Here is a 19,102-nt window from a genome sequence, read left to right as displayed (position 1 = left end):
ACTGGGATGCCCCACTCTTGCGGACACTCCCGATCTCCTTACTGGGCCAGGTGGCCCTATTTGAAATGATGACGCCCCAGGGTTTTCAAAAGGTAGTCTGAGAACTTCAGCTCTGTTGTGGGATGGCGGCGTGTCACGCTGAGTAAGTTGCAGAGGGGAGTTTATTAAGGTGGACTGGTGGTCCGGAGCATTCACAAGTATTACTGGGCCTCGCAGCTGGTGGCAGTCAACAACTGGGTTTATTGTGGACTGTGAGGATCCTGCTTACCCAGTAGATAGATTGGCCATGGGCAAGAGAGGTTACCCCACCCCGGTGCTGTATCGAAAAAAGTATGAGTGCACCCTACCTACTCAGACACAAACATTGGTCAAGGTGTGGAAAGAGGCTACCAAGTATTTAGGCTGAGAAGGTAAGCTGACTGAAATTACTCCACTGTATGATGGTGATCTCTTAAGTGCAGTGGGAGGATTGCAGGGCTTCACAAAATGGGGATTGATTAGCTTAAAGCGGCCGGGCGATGTGTGGAGGGGACAGGCACTTGTGTCCTTCACGATCCTACAACAAAAGTATAAATTAGGCGACTAGAAACAGTTCTGACATTTGCAGGAGGCCACGCTCTTCAAAGTCACATCCGGGAAGGGGGGCAGTTGCCTGATGCATCCCTACTGGAGGACCAGCTACTAATTGATCCCGGACCGAAAAAGCAATCTCAACCATGTATAGGAAGTTGATCTACAGTTCCCTGGATCACTTGGGGACGCGGAGAGCTGTGTGGGAGAGGGATATAGGCATGCTTGGCGATGGCGATTGGGTGGAGGCCATTCAGGATGCCAGGGAGGTGGCATTTAAAACTCGTTTTTGTCTAATTTAACTGCAAATACTGATACAGCCAAATCAATGACCCTGTTTACATTAAAGGGCAGCTTGAACTCAGAGCTCAACAACAGACTCCATTGAATAAATGATCAGCACATTGCTTATCTTGCCAAGACACAGGTACTTTGTAAAACTCTTTTTATTGAATGAATGCTCAACCGATAGTGTTGACACCGAAAATACGGTGCACATTAGTGAGAGTGATTAGACTAAAAACACAAGGTCTGCAAATATAGAGTGAGTAACATAGCTGGCTTGTCCTGACACTCCCTGGCCAAATCCCACTACATAAAACTAGATTGCCCTTTATCGAAGGCAGGTAGTCCTCCCAAGGTTCTGGAGATCGCTGGGCTGCAAGTCCATAGTTCTCTACAGATCCTCACCAGCAGAGAAGGCCGCAGTGCCCGGCTTTTCTTAGGTCGCCAAGAACTGAAATTCAGGGTCTGGGGATGCCACCTAAAATCTTGATTTAAGGGTGTTACAAGGGAGTGACAGGTAGAGGCTAATGGGCCCCTTTCCTGGGGTGTCTATACCCTCTATCATGCCCACCTCCTGTGGGAAGGGGACACAGTCCTAGCCCTGATTGGATAAGTCCCATCATCTTCAAGATGGTGGGTACTACAAAGTGTACTTCACCTTGCCTCCAGCACCTGAGGGGTGGAGTTGACAGAGGGAGCGGGGGGTGCATCTCCTTTTGTATCTAAGGTTTCCCACCTGTCCTTGCACCTAAAAGGGGGAGAGGACAGCAAGATCGCTTGCTCCTTCTAACTGAAGAGGCTGGGGTCGCATTACCAAGGCGGCAAGGCCTTTAAAAATCCCTGCCACAAATGGCTCTGCCTGACCAGGGGGAGGTGTGAATACCTCCACCCAGGAAAGGCATTGTTATCAACCTCAAAGTGCGCAGGCACTCTCCCTATGAGGACTGGATACTGTCTGGTGGTAGCAGGCTGGCTCAGGCCAGTCGGTGCCCACACTAAGGATTGGTAGATCTTAGGGGACCCCTCTAAGGGGCACTCTGTGTGCAATTTTTTATAAATCGGACACTGCAATCAATGCAGGTTTAATATGCTGAGATGTTTGGTATCAAATATCCCATATTTCTGAGAAACCTTCATGAGGCTGGGGAACTTGTAATGACAAGTGTCCAGCCAATGTACTTACTATAGAGCTTCCCTGGTCACTTGCAATATCCAGGAATCGACAAGGATATTGCTGGGGCATATCTGCTCATGCAGTCTGGACATCGTTAACGTTAATAGAACTTCAAACATGGGAGGTGGGAGACCCACCACATTAGGAAGGAGTCCCCTGTCCTCCAAACTCTAAATAAGGCACTTGCTCAGCATTGGAAGCGTCTATTTTAAGGCTAGCTCTGAGTAGCTGATAGTTACCAGTGGTCGGCAAAATGTTATACAAGCTGCAAAGTTACACAGATCTCGTTTGAAACCCTTAGTACAAACAGAGAGTGGAGATAATAAAGAAACTGTACGGGCAGGGAGCAGGATTGAAATGAAATTAAATGAAAAAGGCTTTTATATAGCGCATGGCTACCCAGAGGCAGGACTAAAGGGGGGGCCCTTAGGGGAAGAGCCAGGTCTTCAGCTGTTTCCGGAAAGCCAGGTGGTTCGATTCTTTCCGGAGAGAGAGTGGTAGGGAATTCCAAAGCTTGGCCGAATTGTATGAGAAGAGGCAACCACCTGATCTGGCCCTCATTATTCTAGGAACCACTGCCCGGTGGAGCTCTTCAGAGCGAAGTCTTCTGGAGGCCTTGAGTGAGGAGAGGCAACCACCTGATCTGGCCCTCATTATTCTACGAACCTCTGCCAGGTGGCGCTCGTCAGAGCGAAGTCTTCTGGAGGCCTTGAGTGAGGAGAGGCAGCCACCTGATCTGGCCCTCATTATTCTAGGAACCTCTGCCAGGTGGAGCTCGTGGGAGCGAAGTCTTCTGGAGGCCCTGAGTGCGGAGAGGCAGCCACCTGATCTGGCCCTCATTATTCTACGAACCTCTGCCAGGTGGAGCTCGTCAGAGCGAAGTCTTCTGGAGGCCTTGAGTGAGGAGAGGCAGCCACCTGATCTGGCCCTCATCATTCTAGGAAGCACTGCCCGGTGGAGCTCTTCAGAGCAAAGTCTTCTGGAGGCCTTGAGTGAGGAGAGGCAGCCACCTGATCTGGCCCTCATCATTCTAGGAACCTCTGCCCGGTGGAGCTCTTCAGAGCGAAGTCTTCTGGAGGCCTTGAGTGAGGAGAGGCAGCCACCTGATCTGGCCCTCATTATTCTACGAACCTCTGCCAGGTGGAGCTCGTCAGAGCGAAGTCTTCTGGAGGCCTTGTATGGTCTGACCAGGGCCTTGTTGAGGGTTGGACCGTTTCCCTTCAGAGATTTATGGGCGACGCATAGAGCCTTAAAGTGGATTCTCTCCTGTACGGGGATTGGTATGTTACTGACCAAACTCACTGGAGAAAAGAGAGGATTCAAAAATAGGATCTACCATATGGGATGGACCAATCAACAAGCATTTGCAATGCAATAGGTCTCGCAGCATTAAAGTTTGAGTTATTGGCATTGTATATGACAATGTGTTGCATTAAATTTTTAGCAAAGCCTGTATTGGTGTATAAAGATGATTTGCAAGATGATAGCTGTTGCAAAATATTAAGCAATGTTGGCAATAATATTATATAATAATAATATTGTAAGTTACTGTTGTACTTATAAGCATTTTGGTAGCGCATAGTGATGTTGTGGTGCCCCTGAGTGATGCTGTGGTGGTGCCGAGTGATGCTGTGGTGATAGGATAGATAGTGAGGGCAAAAGATACATAGAGGGAGGGCGAAATATAGATAGAGGGAGGGCGAGAGAGAGATAGAGGGATAGAGGGAATGCGAGAGAGAGATAGAGGGATGGAGGGAGGGCGAGAGAGAGATAAAGGGAGGGCGAGAGAGAGATAGAGGGATAGAGAGAGGGCGAGAGAGAGATAGAGGGACCCTGACTCCGACCGAGGTTGGCCCGGCCTCGGACTGAGATCGATGGGTGTTCTTTTTGTAAATCCCTGAGTTGAGCAGTGGCACCAAGGTGGACTGACCATACCGCTTTCACATGCCATCTTTGAAGCCTCCATGATCTGTCCGCACAGTATTCAGGGGCCAACTGTGTGACTTCCAAAGGCTACCTGTACAATTTGGATGGGGAACCTGTGCAACCTAGATTAGTGCCTATGCAGCCTTCAGGGACTGACCCAGTAGTATATACAATACATGAAGTTATTGTTACTATTTTCGCTGCTGGTCTTTTTTCTGGAAATGTCTGACTGTGTGTTATATGGTCTGCAATAGACTTTACAGGCCCGTAAGTTAAGAGACTGCTCACTATTTCCATGTGACTGCTGCACACAGACAAACACGACTTCCATCCGACGCTCGTTTGGAGAAGCTGACCATCAGGATTATACTTGAAAGGGGTACAACTTTGCACTTCTCACCCTTGAAAATAAAACCCTGTTTGTATATAGCGCTTGCTGCAGCCGATTTGCTGCCATATAGCACTGTACATACCATGCTATATATGTATATTAATTGGCTGGCAAGGGTGAAAAGCTGCATTTGTCCTTCCAAGGTCCGAACTTTGACATGTATGCTGCACGCTAAACACAGCAGCAGGCGCCTGGTTCACTGAACTATCTCAGTTCCCTGATTAGGCAGGTTAGAGCATTTGATTGGAAAATCTAACCTGAACCAGCATATCCATGTCAGAAGTTCCTCATTGCAAGTGTGGCTGGTTGAGAGCAATGCTGAGAGGTTTTTCAGTGAACTCGTGTGCTTTACAGACACCGTGTGCCCGTCATGCAGATGTTGGCACTCAAATAGTAAACTGTGCGTGAATGGTGAATTTAGAGAGGTTTGGGGGAGCTGGTGAAGTAAAGGTGTCAAGCTGGTTTCCGCACACATTGTTTCTTCTCTTTTCAGAATGGCCTTTGTGACTGTGGGACCCAATAAAAACCTTTGTGCATCAGTGTGATTTCTTAATCACAAGGATTGGGAATCAGCCTGCAGAGGTGAGAAACAGCAGCATAGGGTAACAATTACAACTGCTGCGGACTGCTAATAGACGCCACAGTCACTGTTTAAAGCAGGTGGTTTAAAGTAGTATTTCGGTGTTTTTGTTGTATATGTGTATTTGTTGAGCATTTCAAAATTGAAGGAAGTACACCAATTAAATTAAAATAACTTATGGAGCTATTCTAATTATTGGTGGTAAATACCAGGAAATCAGCAGTGGAGAAGACAGTGGGACGGTACTAGAGGACGTGTCATTACTGTCGGTGTGCCTACAGTGATGTACATCCGAGGGGCATTGGCCGTGAGCAGCAAAGGTGTTGAAGGACTTTCAATTGGAGGAGGTGAGGTTTGAGGGTGCAAAGACACATTTGACATTTTTATTACACTCGTGAAAATTATGAAATTCAATTCACATTTGATAGAATTTCACGACTGCAGAATTTTGCACATTGTTTTCCGCTGAAAACTGGTTTAAATAGAACCCTGTCACTACCTCGCGTGATTTTTGAATGCGAGGTGCCCCCCTGTTCCATTTGCACATGAAATTCTGCAAAGTGGATTTTGCAAAATGTCCCTTAATTTCGAGTAGTTTTCCAAAAATGTAATAAACAATATTTTGCCATTTCATGTAGGTCTGAGGAGAGAACGTATGTTCAATGAGTGGGAATGCAAGTAGAAAGATGTCAGAACATTTTCTGAGAAAAGCACATTAAGTCAATCATTAGATGGGAAGGGAGAGTTCGGTGGCATGGACAACGATTTATCAAAATACGAGGTAACAGAAGTGACATCACATACCTTTGCGACCCGATATCACAGACTTCTCAGCAGCTTCCTTTTTTCTGCTCAGGAGCTATGTGAAGGGCAAGTGTTTCTGCCCCTGAACTTCATGATTCACGAGGCCCTGGGTGAGAAGGGCTGTGCAGGGGTACCCAGAGGCATATAGATGTGGCAGGTGCCAAACCTGGTTTCTGTAATGTTTAGCGGTGGTATTGGTGAGCAGTGCTTCCACAAGTGCGGAAGTGCCCCATTACACGTTCCCTATTAATTACGCGGGAGAAAACAGGTTTGGAGCTAAAGATTCCTTCTAGTATCCCACCCATGAGTAATTGGGTATCACAAGTTAACCCCCCATAAAATAATCTAAATGCACTGGAATTATTAGGCCTGTTGTTTGTGTCCCCACCCCTCCCAGCCCTACCCCCCTTTAAAAATAATCTGATAGACCTGTTATTATTAGGTCCTTTTGTGCAGGTTTTGTTCGTTTCCTGGGAGTTAACACTGTCGCTTCCTACTACCTGCTGCAGTACGGTGGCTGCTTCAGGTAAGGTGCGAAAGGTGTGGGCGGGGAGTGGGCTGGCCGGACCCTCTGTATTCTGGCTGCGCAGCATGGTCTGCTCCCCTGGGGTGCCGTTCAGAGACAGAACATCGAACCTGGCCATTTTCTCGACGACACGACAGCCATGTTGTCTCGCTTGCTTAGAGGGCACTGGAAACATGCTGGGGGCGGGGGTGAGGCACCGGACGAAGGTTGTTTTAGAGAGCATCCGTCTAGTTATAAAAAAATACACGGCGGGCAAGGGGCCAACGAAACAAATGCTCTCCCCAGCCTGTCGAGAGAGAAGTGTAATTGTTTCAGTTTTTATAGGATCTCTGAAAGATACAGCACCCTGTTTATGATGTTTTGCAGCAAGTGTCTGGCTGTAATGCCTCCCATGTCAAACCTTGAAAGCAAGACTATAAGTTCCGGATATAACTAGGCGGAGAAAAGCAACTGGAAACAAGAGAGAGAGACGCGGCGCTCTGCAGACTGTCTGCAGGACAGGGCATCATCGACAATTTAATAATTATAGGGAGGGCGTTCACATGCCGCAGGGATCTAAAGTCACTAGAGCTGAGCCAACCATTACCGCCCGAGGTAAAGGGTCACTCACGGCCAGTTGCGATGAAGTCAGTTTATTAAAACAACATCCTTCCCTCCTCGCGCACACTGGGCATATGTTCCCCATTAGGTCTGCGCAGATCTGTGCATTTTGTGATGATGTCAGCACCGCGGGGTGACTTTGAGTTTATCTGTATGAGAAAAACGCCGAGGACCACGCAATGAGGAAGATTTCAAAAAAGGTTAAGGGATTTTGGCAGAAATAGTGAGCTGCACAGCGGGTGGAAACTTAAACTGCAACAAAACTTCACTCGAGCCCTCCTCTGCCTCCGCCTCTCCCGCACTCTCAGTCTCAGTCAGATCAGCCCACACACGCATGGCTCCAGCGACCAGCAGAGGCAAACACGGCAGATTCAGACGCCTGCCTGTTTATCAGCGCCGCTCGCCCCTCTGCAGACTCCCCCTGCATTCCACGAGGTGCGCGTCATGATCCGATTCTTTCTGCCATGCTGTCTAAGGCAGAAGCTCACGCGCCCAACGTAATCCTATGGAAAACACTGCGCGTGGCCAGCTCTTATCTCCCCTCGTTGTCGGCTGAGCCGGCAGCTATAGTTCTCGTGGCGAGAACGCGCTTAGCGTGCGTTCACCATAGCGAGACCTAAAAAGTGATTTAGATCTGCGTTTGACATAATCAGTAAACAGAACCAGATGAGCTGACAACCTGCACATGCCAGGGTGAAAACAGAATCATGTGTTGGCCGGCTACGGCACATGCAGCAAATTAATATGGCCTACGCCAGACCATTATAAAATTCTACATTCATTCTACTGACCTCCCGACAAATTAAACAAGAAAATCTTGTCACTAACATAAATGCACTAAACACACAGTCTCTAGCTGCTGCTAATATCAAGTGCACATACTTTCAAAATATCATCTGATCACTAAGCCCACTCATCATTCACTCCACACTCTCTACCACTGACCTTACTTCATACTTTCCTCTAAGATCACCACTTTGGGGAACACCCCGCTACTTCACTTACTGCCCCTCATCTCTCTTTTATCTCTTTGCTGAACACCCTCACTTTAATTCTTTTTTTTCACCTAGAGAACCAATTGCAATTCTCAAATCAGCCAATCCATCTTGCACAACATCTGACCACTTCATGGGCATGCATGTTAAACACCTTTTTGGATACATTTCTCGGCTGAACCTCACTAGTAAATCTCTCCAGCTTAACTAATATCTATTCACTGCTTCAAAACTACTATTGTATTACCCCTTCTCAAAATCTTACTTGTGACGGTTTGTTACATGGCTCAGTTAGGCCCAGGGAGAAACGCTGCCATTTTAACATGGACACGTTCGACAAAGTTGCCTTTTCTTTCACATGATGACTTTTGACGCATTTGCATCTGTGAAAGTGAACGATTCGTTTCCATGAAACTACTTTGCTTACGAATTCCACTTCGTAAGAACACTATTACTACACCTTGACCAACATCATAAGGTCTGAACATACATTGTGCAGATGAGACAGTTTGTTATTCATCCAAGAGGTGAAGCAGCTATCAATAGATCATGAACAAAGGCGGCCTGACTAAGGTCTCGGCCTGGAAACAAGAATGCTATTTGCTATAAATAAACAAGCATTTCTGGGTTGGGGCAGAGGAGCACTTGCTGTCATTGCAAGGTCACTAAAACCACAACTCAGCTGCTTGCCAATCATTCTGCGAGGAGGGATGTCCAACCTGTGAGCAAGACGGGTGTCAGGAAGCCCCTGTAGTACACGATGGGATAGAGAATAAGGAGTGCCATGCCATCCTTCATATATTGTATTGTATTGTTTTGGTAGAGCGCAAACAGCTGCCCCAGCAATGAGGCGTCCCGGCGCTAAGAACCACAGACCCTGGTCTGAGCGGGAGAGGGTGGGAGGGAATTAGGGGAGAGGGAATAGGAACGTTTTAATTGCTTTCCGGAACGCCGGTAGGCTTTCTATGGAGCGGATGTGTTGTGGCAGACTGTTCCATAGTTTAGCTCCAAGGAACCTGAAAGAGCGGCCGCCCATGCGGCAGAGTTTTATGCGTGGAACGCATAGGAGGTTTTGGTTTGAGGATCGCAGGGTACGTGACGGCGCGTAGGGGGTGAGGAGTGGTCGAAGCAGTGGGGGGTATCCAGTTTGATGATTTTGAAGGTCATGATGAGGGCCTTGAACTTAATTCTGGAGTCGACGGGTAGCCAGTGTAGTTTTTGTATGGTCGCTCTGGCTGAACATCTGCGGGGGAGGCCGACTAGAGTTCTAGCCACAGAGTTTTGCACGCGTTGGAGTCGTGCTACCTCACTTTTGTTGGCGCCAAGAAGGAGAATATATTTCTCCCCTCCTATATTCACAGTCCTCTATTACCAGTTGGCCGCTTTGCAGCCAGCAAGAAGTGGAGAGAGGGTAATCGGCAGGAGGCCCCTTTAAGCCCGAGATGAGGACAGACGTCAGACGATACACGATTCAAGAAGGCGGGGCGGAGAGCGTGTCAGGTTGGTCAGTAGTTGGTCCAGCTACACGCAGCAAGGGAGCGTGAGGTGGAGAAACCAGACGGAGAAGACGGAACAGCCTTCCGAGAGAGAGAACTGGAGCCCAGGGAAGGTTACAGCTTGTCCGCAAACAGAACACCCGAACCCGGCGGAGGAGGAAAAGCCGAAGAAGAAGGAGACCAGACATCAATGAAGTACGCGTAGTCACTACGCCATGGCCCGGAGATACGTGGCTCTTCCAGGTGCATGGGCGTCTAAAGGGGTTTTGTAAAGGGGCTGAGTCAGAGAGGGACAGGAGGAGAGGTGGAGGGGTGAAAGAGACCCAGAGAAAAGGAAATAATTGAGAAGGAAAAGAAAGACAAGAGCAGAAAAAATTGGCTACCCTTTTTCTTTTTTGTTACTCCAACCTCTACCCCTACCCTTCACATTTATGCATAGCTAATATTTATCCCTCACATCCTCCCTTGACTAAACCATAAAGCAAAATCACTTACCTGAGCCTTTTCCTTCTGTCCAAGGGATGACGGCGGCCGAGGCTCACCTAAGGGACAGAAGTGGAAGACCATGTGGGAAAGAAGAATACAAAAGAGACAATCAATCATTGTGATTTCCTGTAATACTAATAAACAGTGTATACCAAGAAATTATTCAATGCAGTGAACTCCTTTTTGACCGACTCTTCTACAATGGGGAGCTACAAACTCTCCCTCCAGGGAATGGGAGACAGAGGCACATACACACACATACACACACACACACACACTCACACACACACAGGAAAGCATCGTAGGAAACGCCTGATACAGTTTTTATATGCTGGCATATGTACATTGTTTTAGAAAGATGGTAGAACTATTTATTTTGTTCAATGTGCTAATTACTTTTATCATCTCTTTCCTCACCGGCAGAACCCAGAGAGTCTGCATCCCCCTTTCCGATCCAAAGCCACCACGATCACCTGCGGCGTACCCCAAGGATCATCCCTCAGCCCTACCCTCGCCAACATCATCCGAGCACACCACTTCAACATCATCTCGTGCGCCGACGAAAACCAGCGGATCCTCTCCCTCACCAAGGACTTGACCACCGCCAAATCCAACCTCCAAAAGGGAATTAAGGCTGTCGCAGACTGGATGAAGACAAGCCGGCTGAAACTGAACTCGGACAAGACAGAGGTCCTCATCCTCAGATCCACCCTCTCCACATGGGACGACTCCTGGTGGACGGCTATGCGGGGAGCTGCCCTGACACCCACCAACAACACATGCAACCTGGGGTTTATTGTGGACTTCACACTCTCTATGACCCAGCAAGTTAATGCTGTTTCCTCTTCCTGCTTCAACACCCTCCGCATGCTCTGAAAGATCTATAGATGGATCCCCACCAAAACCAGAAGGACGGTCACCCAAGCAATCGTCAGCAGCAAGCTGGACGCCCTCTACGCAGGAACCATGGCCACACTCCAGAAGAGACTCCAATGCCTACAAAACGCCTCAGCACGCCTCATCCTCGGACTCCCTCGCAACAGCCACATCACCGCCCACCTGAGAAACCTGCACTGGCTCCCGGTCAACAAGAGGATCACTTTCAAACTCCCCACCCACTGTACAGCAGTACTCTGCAGCACCACTGTACAGCACCACTCTGCAGCACCACTGTACAGCACCACTGTACAGCACCACTCTACAGTACCCCTTTACAGCACCAATCAAACCCACCACTCTGCAGCACCACTGTACAGCACCACTCTGCAGCACCACTCTGCAGCACCCCCTTTACAGCACCAATCTAAACCACCACTCTGCAGCACCACTGTACAGCACCACTCTGCAGCACCACTCTGCAGCACCACACTACAGTACCACATTACAGCACCCCTGTGGTTGGGTGTGGTTGTGTGTGGTTGTGTGTGTGGCTGTGTGTGTGGTTGTGTGTGTATTTGTGGTTGTGTGTGTGGGTGTGGTTGTGTGTGGTTGTGTATATGTGGTTGTGGTTGGGTGTGTGTGGTTGAGTGTGGTTGTGTGTGCATGTGGTTGTGTGTGTGTGTATTTGTGGTTGTGTGTGTGTGGTTGTGTGTATGTGTCGTTGTGTGTGGGTGTAGTTGGGTGTGTGTGGTTGTGTGTGGCTGTGTGCATGGTTGTGATTGTGTAAGGTTGTGGGTGTGGTTGTGTGTGGATGTGGTTGTGTGTGTGTGGTTGTGTGTGTGGTTGTGTGTGTGGTTGTGTGTGTGGTTGTGTGTGGTTGTGGGTGTGGTTATGTGGTTATGGGTGTGGTTGTGTGTGTGTGAGTGTGGTTGTTTGTGTAAGTGTGGTTGTGTGTGTGTGGTTGTAGTTGTGTGTGGTTGTGTAAGGTTGTGGGTGTGTGGTTGTGTGTGTGTGTGTGGTTGTGTGTGTGTGGTTATCGTTGTGTACGGTTGTGGGTGTGGTTGTGTGTGGGTATGGTTGTGTGTGTGGCTGTGGTTGTGTATGTGGGTGTGGTTGTGTGTGTGGTTATGGGTGTGGTTGTTTGTGTGTGAGTGTGGTTGTGTGTGTGAGTGTGGTTGTGTGTGTGAGTGTGTGTGTGGTTGTGTGTGTGGTTGTGCGTGTGTGGTTGTGGGTGTGGTTGTGGGTGTGTGGTTGTGTGTTCGTGTGGCTAGGTGTGTGAGTGTGTTGTGTGTTTATGTGTTGGTTGTGACGTAAGGCTAGGCAGGGAAGGGGGTTCGAACAGAGGAAGAGGGCTGCGTGGGAGGGGGTGGAGGAGCATGCTGTAAGGCTTACTGAGCCATGAAAGAAAGGAACAAGCAACTTATTGACCCGTGACTGAGGAGACAGATGGCGGCTGCAGCCAGTCTGTAGCATTTTCAAAACTCACTTACTAAAGTCTCTCCAAGCAGCGCATGCGCGCTGACTCAGCGATACCTAGAAACACACTGACATTTTTAATTGGTGAGGAAAAAAAAAGATTTTTAGGGTTGTGGGTGTGTGGTTGTGCAAGGTTGTGTGTGTGGTTGTGGGTGTGGTTGTGCGTGTGTGGTTGTGGGTGGGTGTGAGTGTGGTTGTGTGTGTGGTTGTGTGCGTGTGTGTGTGTGGTTGTGTAAGGTTGTAGGATTGGTTGTGGGTGTGTGTGGTTGTGTGTGTGTATGGCTGTGTGTGTGTGGTTGTGTGTGTGTGTGGTTGTGTGTGTGTTATGTGTTGGTCGTGAGGAAAGGCTAGGCAGGAAAGGGGGTTGCTACAGACCTTCTATTGCAGCAGCAGGGGACGGTCCTCTATCCGAACCTGTCCAGCCTCCACCTCCATGCGTGGAGATTGAGCAGGGGCAGCTGATGCCATTTGACTTGCCTCCTGAAGTCTGTGATGTCATTCTGTCAGCCAGGCATCTCTCCACAAAAACGATGTACGCCTGCAGGTGGAACAAATGTGTGGCATGGTCACAGCAAAGGCTGTGGATCCACTTTCCGCCCCTCTTTCTGAGGTTCTCCTCTTTCTTCTTTCCCTGACCCAGCAGGGCTCTGCTCTGGGCACCATCAAGGGGTATCTTTCAGCTTTTTCAGCCTTCTTGAGACTTCCTGATCAGCCTTCTCTCTTTAAGTCTCCTGTTGTAAGTAGGTTATTGAAAGGCATTACTAACATGTTTCCTCCTGTTCCATTCGTAATGCCTCAGTGGGACTTGAATCTGGTATTAACCTATCTGATGTGTGCTCCGTTTGAGCCACCCATCAACTGTCCTCTTCGTCTTCGGACTCTCAAAACTGCTTTCCTGGTTGGCATCACCTCTGCCAGAAGAGTGAGTGTGCTCCAGGCTCTTTCCTCAAAGCCTCCTTTCCTCTCTGTCCATCCGGACAAAGTTGTTATGAGGACTCGTCCTTCTTTTCTGTCCAAGGTGGTTACTGCCTTTCATATCGGCCAGACCATTACCTTGCCCACCTTCTTTCCGCCTCCGCATCCTTCAAAAGAGGAAGAGAGACTCCACCGTCTGGCCCAAAATGTGCGTTTTCTTTTTACCTGAACCGCACACAACAGTTACGGGTGGACAACCAACTTTTTGTTGGCTACGTGGGCATTAAGAAGGGACGGGCGTGCACAAACGGACCATCTCTCGTGGGTTGTTTTGTGCATCAAGGTCTGTTATTCCTTCTCCAGCTTCCTCAGTTTCTGTTCCAGTTTCTGTTTCATTAACTATTCCATTTGCACTGTCTAGAGAATCTTGAGACTGTTGGATTTCAAGAACATTATATCTGTTAGACAGGCTCACTGCTGGGTGAGAAGCAGGTGGAATTACTGACGAGGTTACTGTAGACCCCCCCCTGCTGCTTAGGTCCTCTCTGCTTACACTGCAAAAATGGGGTAAGAGCTAGAGAGAGGACTAAAGGTTGCCCTTTGTCATTAACTAATACTTTGGTCTTAGGCTTGGGCTTGGACTTAGAGGGACCCCCTCACGATCCTCTTGAGTAGTTATTTTATCTTGCTCACTGGTGGCTACTACAGAGGAAGACAGAACTTTATAATAGGTCTTTAGAGAAGGAGTAATTTTCACCTTTAAAGATGGTTTTTTCTGATATTGAAATATTTGGAGCTCTCCGTAGCACAGGTTTGTCTCTTACAAGAGACACACCTGACTTCGGGGGAATCTAATTCATTGTTCTCTAGTATTCCTTGGATTAAAGGTCATTGTTCTTCCGAACAAATAATTAATAGTCGGGGATTCGCAATCTTGATCAAGCAGGGGTCCACCTGTTCCATAAAATCATCACAGACTGATCAAACGGGGAGGTGGATCATAGCACAACTGGACCTCGGAGGTACAGAATTAACCTTGCCTCCTTTTATGGACCAAACGTGGATGATCCAACTTATATTTCAAAGCTGTAGCCCAAGCTAATCATGGAAAACCCACCTATGATAATTGGTGGGGATTTGAATGTCCTTCTAGATCCGCTAAAAGACAGGTCAAACCAGACACATTATATAGGGGCCCCCCGTATTTGTCGTGCTATGAAGAATCTGATGCATGACTTGTGAGTTGGCCGGCGTCTGGAGGAGGAAGAAGGGAGATCTCCCTGGGTTTACGTTCCATAGTAAAAAAATACCATCATTCTTCCAGGATTGCCTACTTCCTAACTAACAGAAATCTCCTGGACTCCACGTCTGAGTTCGCCATATTGCCAAGCCATGTCTTATTATGCTCCAATATTGTTCTCATATCAAAGGAAAATGAATATGACTCAAACAAGATGGATGCTTAACATGGCAAAATTAGCAGACCCTGAAAATATTCAGGCCATTAAATTATCTTAGAGTTTTTTTTTTATCTAAATATCGGTTCAACAGCTATAGAATTTGTTTGTGACGCCTTTAAGGCTAACCTGAGGAGCGGGCTCCATGGCGCCATATGCTCCAGAAATCGAGGTAAAGCCCGGGAGCTAAGATTAATGGAGGAAAAAAAACAGCAGCTAGAAGCCGAAAGGATTTTATCAATAGGAGGGAGCTCAGGAAAGTTGGGTAAAATGCAGAACGATCTTGACATGGCTAGGCAAGAGTTCAGGGGGACATTAGATGAGAAATACAAGGCTCTGTGGCTTATTAAAAATATGGAAAATTATGAATATGGGGAGAAAGCAGGTGCCCTCCTAGCCTGGAAGGCCAGAGTTGACCGTTCCAAAAATAACATCAATGAGCTAGTAATAAACAGTAATGGGGATGAATCTACTAGTGTAGAAGATATACAGACCTGTTTCCTCACATTATTCTCAGATCTCTATAAAGAGAATCTAACACCCTCAAAAGAGCAAATACAAGCATGGCTGAGTAGTAAATCTCTCCCTACTTTAACCCAAGCTAACCGAGACCTTCACAATGCTCCCATTACGTTGGAAAAGATAAAAACTCAAATTAAGATATCTAAGAACTATAAAGCATCAGGTATGGACACATTGCCAAATGAAGTTTACAAATTTATGTCAGACAAATTGACTCCAGCTTTGGAAATTTTGTTCCAATCAACATATAGTCTAACAGGCCAAATTCCAAGCTCCTGGAAGGAAGCAACCATTGTCCTAATATTAAAACACGGGAAGAATCCACTCAAAGCAGATTCATACCATCCGATCTCCCTGCTAAATGCCGATTACAAGATCTTTATGGGCATTTTGGCAGGGAGATTGGACAAGCTAGTTCCTGGATTGGTTAACATCGACCAGAAAGGTTTTTATAACCGGGTGATATATCCAGGAACAGACGGAGCTGCTTAGAGGCAATATCGATCTGGCTATAATAAGATCAGACCCCTTGGCAGTGATCGCTCTCAACGCTGCCAAGGCTTTTGATAGGGTCAGTTGGGCCTATCTTTGGGAGGTATTGAAGGCAATGGGTTTTGGTCCCATATTTATACAAACTATGAGGAAATATCATCAGGGAGCATCAGCAAAAATCTTGATATATGGAATGCTTAACTCCAGATTTGATATACAGAGGGGGACTAGGCAAGGTTGCCCATCTCACCTCTGTTATTTGACTTATATATGGAGCTATTAGACTAGATGATCTAATCCCCCTTTTAAAATCTCAGCTTTATCAATGTAAAATAGCTTTATATGCTGACGATAATAATCCTATACACCAGTAACCCAGAAGTGACTATTCCGCAGGTCAAAACCCTATTGGAGGATTATGGCTCTATCTCTGTGTATTTAGTTAATCCCTCAAAGACAGAGGTGATATGCTGGAATATCATTAAGTGGGTGGGCCCAATTAGCAAAGAGTTCAAATATGCGGGCATTAATATTGTCAAAGACCTTGAGAAATTCCCCTTATTAATCTGAATAAAATCATCAAGGAGATAGATCGTCTCTTTGCAAGGTGGAGGAACCTTCCCCTGTCTATCTATGGGAAGGTCAAGCTAGTGAAGAAGATCATTCTTCCAAAGCTGACTTATTTGTTTAACCCAGTCCCCCTGACTTTTCCCCAACAGAATAGTTCCAAGATTCAAAGTAAGATTGGGAGTTTCGTTTAGGCAGCCAAGGGTGTAAGGCTATCATGGAAGAAACTGAGGCGCAGATTAGTTAAAGGCGGGTTAGCCCTCCCAGATATCAGCTGGTATTTAGTCGCATTCCAATTTAAAGCTATACGGATGCTACTGTCTAAACCAGCTGGAACGGCATGGGGAAGGTTGCTCAGTGAGTTGGCAATAAATGAGGGCGGGGGAGGCGCAAAAGGGTTTCTTTATAAGTTTGGGTCTCCCAAGTTCTTTAAAAAAAAGTATGCTTGAAGGCTCTTAAGACTGCGCTAGAAACTTGGTTTAAAGTAAGAACCAGATAGAAAATTGGCTACTATTCTGATGTTGCCCCTGTATGGGACTCCCCGGGGACATCGCCCTGCCTTCAAGATGGTTTAGCTGACCCCATTTGGAGAGCGAGAATCTCTTTATGGAGCGGGAGTCTGTATGTTTCTGAGTTTGATTTCCTGCGTGCTCCGACGCCTGTGCGGCCAGAGTTTGGAACTCGCTTCCTCCGTACCTCCGCACCGCCACCTCTTTCCGCATTTAACGAAAGGACCTTAAAACTCTTCTCTTCCAAAGCCACGGCTACCAACAACTCTGACTGTTTCGTGTTCCTCAATGGAGAACTATTTTGTCCTTACACTTCAACTGTGGAATGTGTTTTTTTGGAACCCTAATCGCTCCAACTTTAGTTTGTATCGTGTAATTTTTAGCAGATTTATACTCTGTAAACATGTCATAATATCTAATCCTATATACTTCGCTCTATTCTAAAGCGCTCTGTCACCTCTGGGTAAAGTATGCGCTATAAAAAAATGCCTAAATAAATCCAATACCCTGCGAGCAGGCTGTTGGGAGACTCGTCGTGACCTTGGGGCTCCCAGTCACACGTTCTCAGGTCTGTAGACTAAAGACTGTTAATAATTACATTTTAGCAGCCTCAACTCAGAACTATTCAATTCCTCAGGCTCCGGCGGCCTGCTTTTGGAAGCTTCAGGCATGATTCTGAATGCCGCTGTAGTCGCAGGACATCAGTAGACTCCTCTTAGACCCGCTAGGAGGCGTATAGGGCGGTGATTAGGGAACAGGCCTTCTCCCTCATTGCAGGACACGAAAGGAAAAGAGGCCCAGCTTGAATTGCTGGAACATGAAATTCACACGCCAAAGAGGGACTTGGTTGTACAGGACAGTAGTGACACCCAACACACACTCCTTATGAATCCAAGGGAATACCGAGATGTGGCTACTGATGCCCCCGAATGAGTCATAGGACTTCACAGAGTTTACATGAGTCAGTAACAAAGTGGGCAAACTGTTGGCCTGGTTAGATAGGAGGGCATAGACGGGCCGCTGGGTACTGGAGGTGAGGACACCGGAGGATAACTAAGTAAAAGTGGAAAACGTGTGGTAGACGCAGTTGGCGCCTATTACACCCAGTTATACTTCCCTGCGGTGATAACCACAGTTGAGGAATCCTGAGATCTACTAGCCAACATCCATCTGCCAATTTTCCCCACCTCAGATCGCGATCACCGTGAGGAGGAAATAATGGAGGATGAAACTGCAAAAACCATATGGGATTCGTCATCGGGCGAAGAGGTAGGCCTTGACGGGATACCAATCGAGTTGCATAAACAAATCTATGACGTTACAACGCAAATAATTAAAACGCATGCCTTTACAACGCAGGTTTTACATCACCGCTATTCTTTACAGCTCATGCCATTACAATGCATTTGTATAAACTGCCTTCACAACGCATTCCATTACAACACATAATACTTTTAGGGTAACAGTGGGAAATGTGTTGGATAGTGTAGGGGTAAAATTACTATTCCAACTCCAGTGAGTGCAACAGTAGGGTAAGTGTTGAATAGTGTAGGGGTAAAAATTACTATTCCCACTCCAGTGAGTGCAACAGTAGGGTAAGTGTTGGATAGTGTACAGGTAAAAATTACTATTCCCACTCCAGTGAGTGCAACAGTAGGGTAAGTGTTGGATAGTGTAGGGGAAAACATTTGTATTCCCATGTACCCCCAAACCCATACCCACCCTAAAACAAAAAAAACCTCCATTACTTACCTTATAATGCAATGTAATGGCATGCGATGTAATGGCATGCGATGTAATGGCATGGGTTGTAATGCCATGCGTTGTAGTAACATGCGTTGTAGTGACAGGCGTTGTAGTGACAGGCGTTGTAGTGACATGCGATGTAAATGCAGTTACGTTGTAACACCCACGTTGTAAAAGCTGTAATGACTGCGTTGTAATGGGTGTTTCCGTATAAACTGTTGGTTCAGGACATAGTCCCTCGTTTGCTCCAAATGTTCAAGGAGAGCCACCAACGAGGCTCAGTGCCCAGAGGCCAGATGCTGGCCACAATAGTGGGCATCTTAAAAGACGGGAACACTTCCGACGACTTGCTCCTCAACACCAAAGCTAAGATCGTGGTTAAGGTCCTGGCTTCCAGACTCATCAAAATTATTAAGGACCTGGACTACCCAGACCAGTCGGGCTTTATGCCGTATCGTAGCACTAACCTGAGGCGCCTTCATGGCGTGCTGAGCCAAACTCCCCATATGCAGGAACGTGCGCTGATGTTTTCCTTGGATGCCAGAGTGGCTTTCGACTCAGTGGAATGGGCCTATATGTTCGAGGTGCTGGCAAGTATCTGCTGGGAGCGACTCTTATATGCTGACCCACTGATACAGTTGAAAGTAAACAGGGGGATGTTGCAAGAATTTCAGCTTCAATGTGACGCTCAACAGGGTTGCCTGTT

The 19,102-nt window shown here is 47.2% G+C and overlaps 1 protein-coding gene and 1 pseudogene across 2 annotated transcripts in view; one reads left to right on the top strand and one right to left on the bottom strand.

Annotated features, from left to right (window-relative positions):
• The window catches only part of LOC147737261 (uncharacterized), a 365,313-nt gene that overhangs the window by 277,978 nt on the left and 68,233 nt on the right, over positions 1-19,102 (top strand). The window lies entirely within an intron of this gene.
• LOC147737263 (uncharacterized) overlaps positions 1-19,102 on the bottom strand; it is a 46,855-nt pseudogene that overhangs the window by 11,282 nt on the left and 16,471 nt on the right. The window contains exon 2 of the transcript XR_015295989.1: positions 9,843-9,889. The product of XR_015295989.1 is annotated as an uncharacterized LOC147737263 (transcript). The remainder of the gene's footprint in view (positions 1-9,842; positions 9,890-19,102) is intronic.

Source organism: Lissotriton vulgaris, chromosome 1_1 (genome assembly GCF_964263255.1).
Source record: "Lissotriton vulgaris chromosome 1_1, aLisVul1.2, whole genome shotgun sequence".
Taxonomy (NCBI): domain Eukaryota; kingdom Metazoa; phylum Chordata; class Amphibia; order Caudata; family Salamandridae; genus Lissotriton; species Lissotriton vulgaris.
Note: the sequence above shows the minus strand (reverse complement) of the source record. Positions and strands in the feature narration are given on the sequence as shown.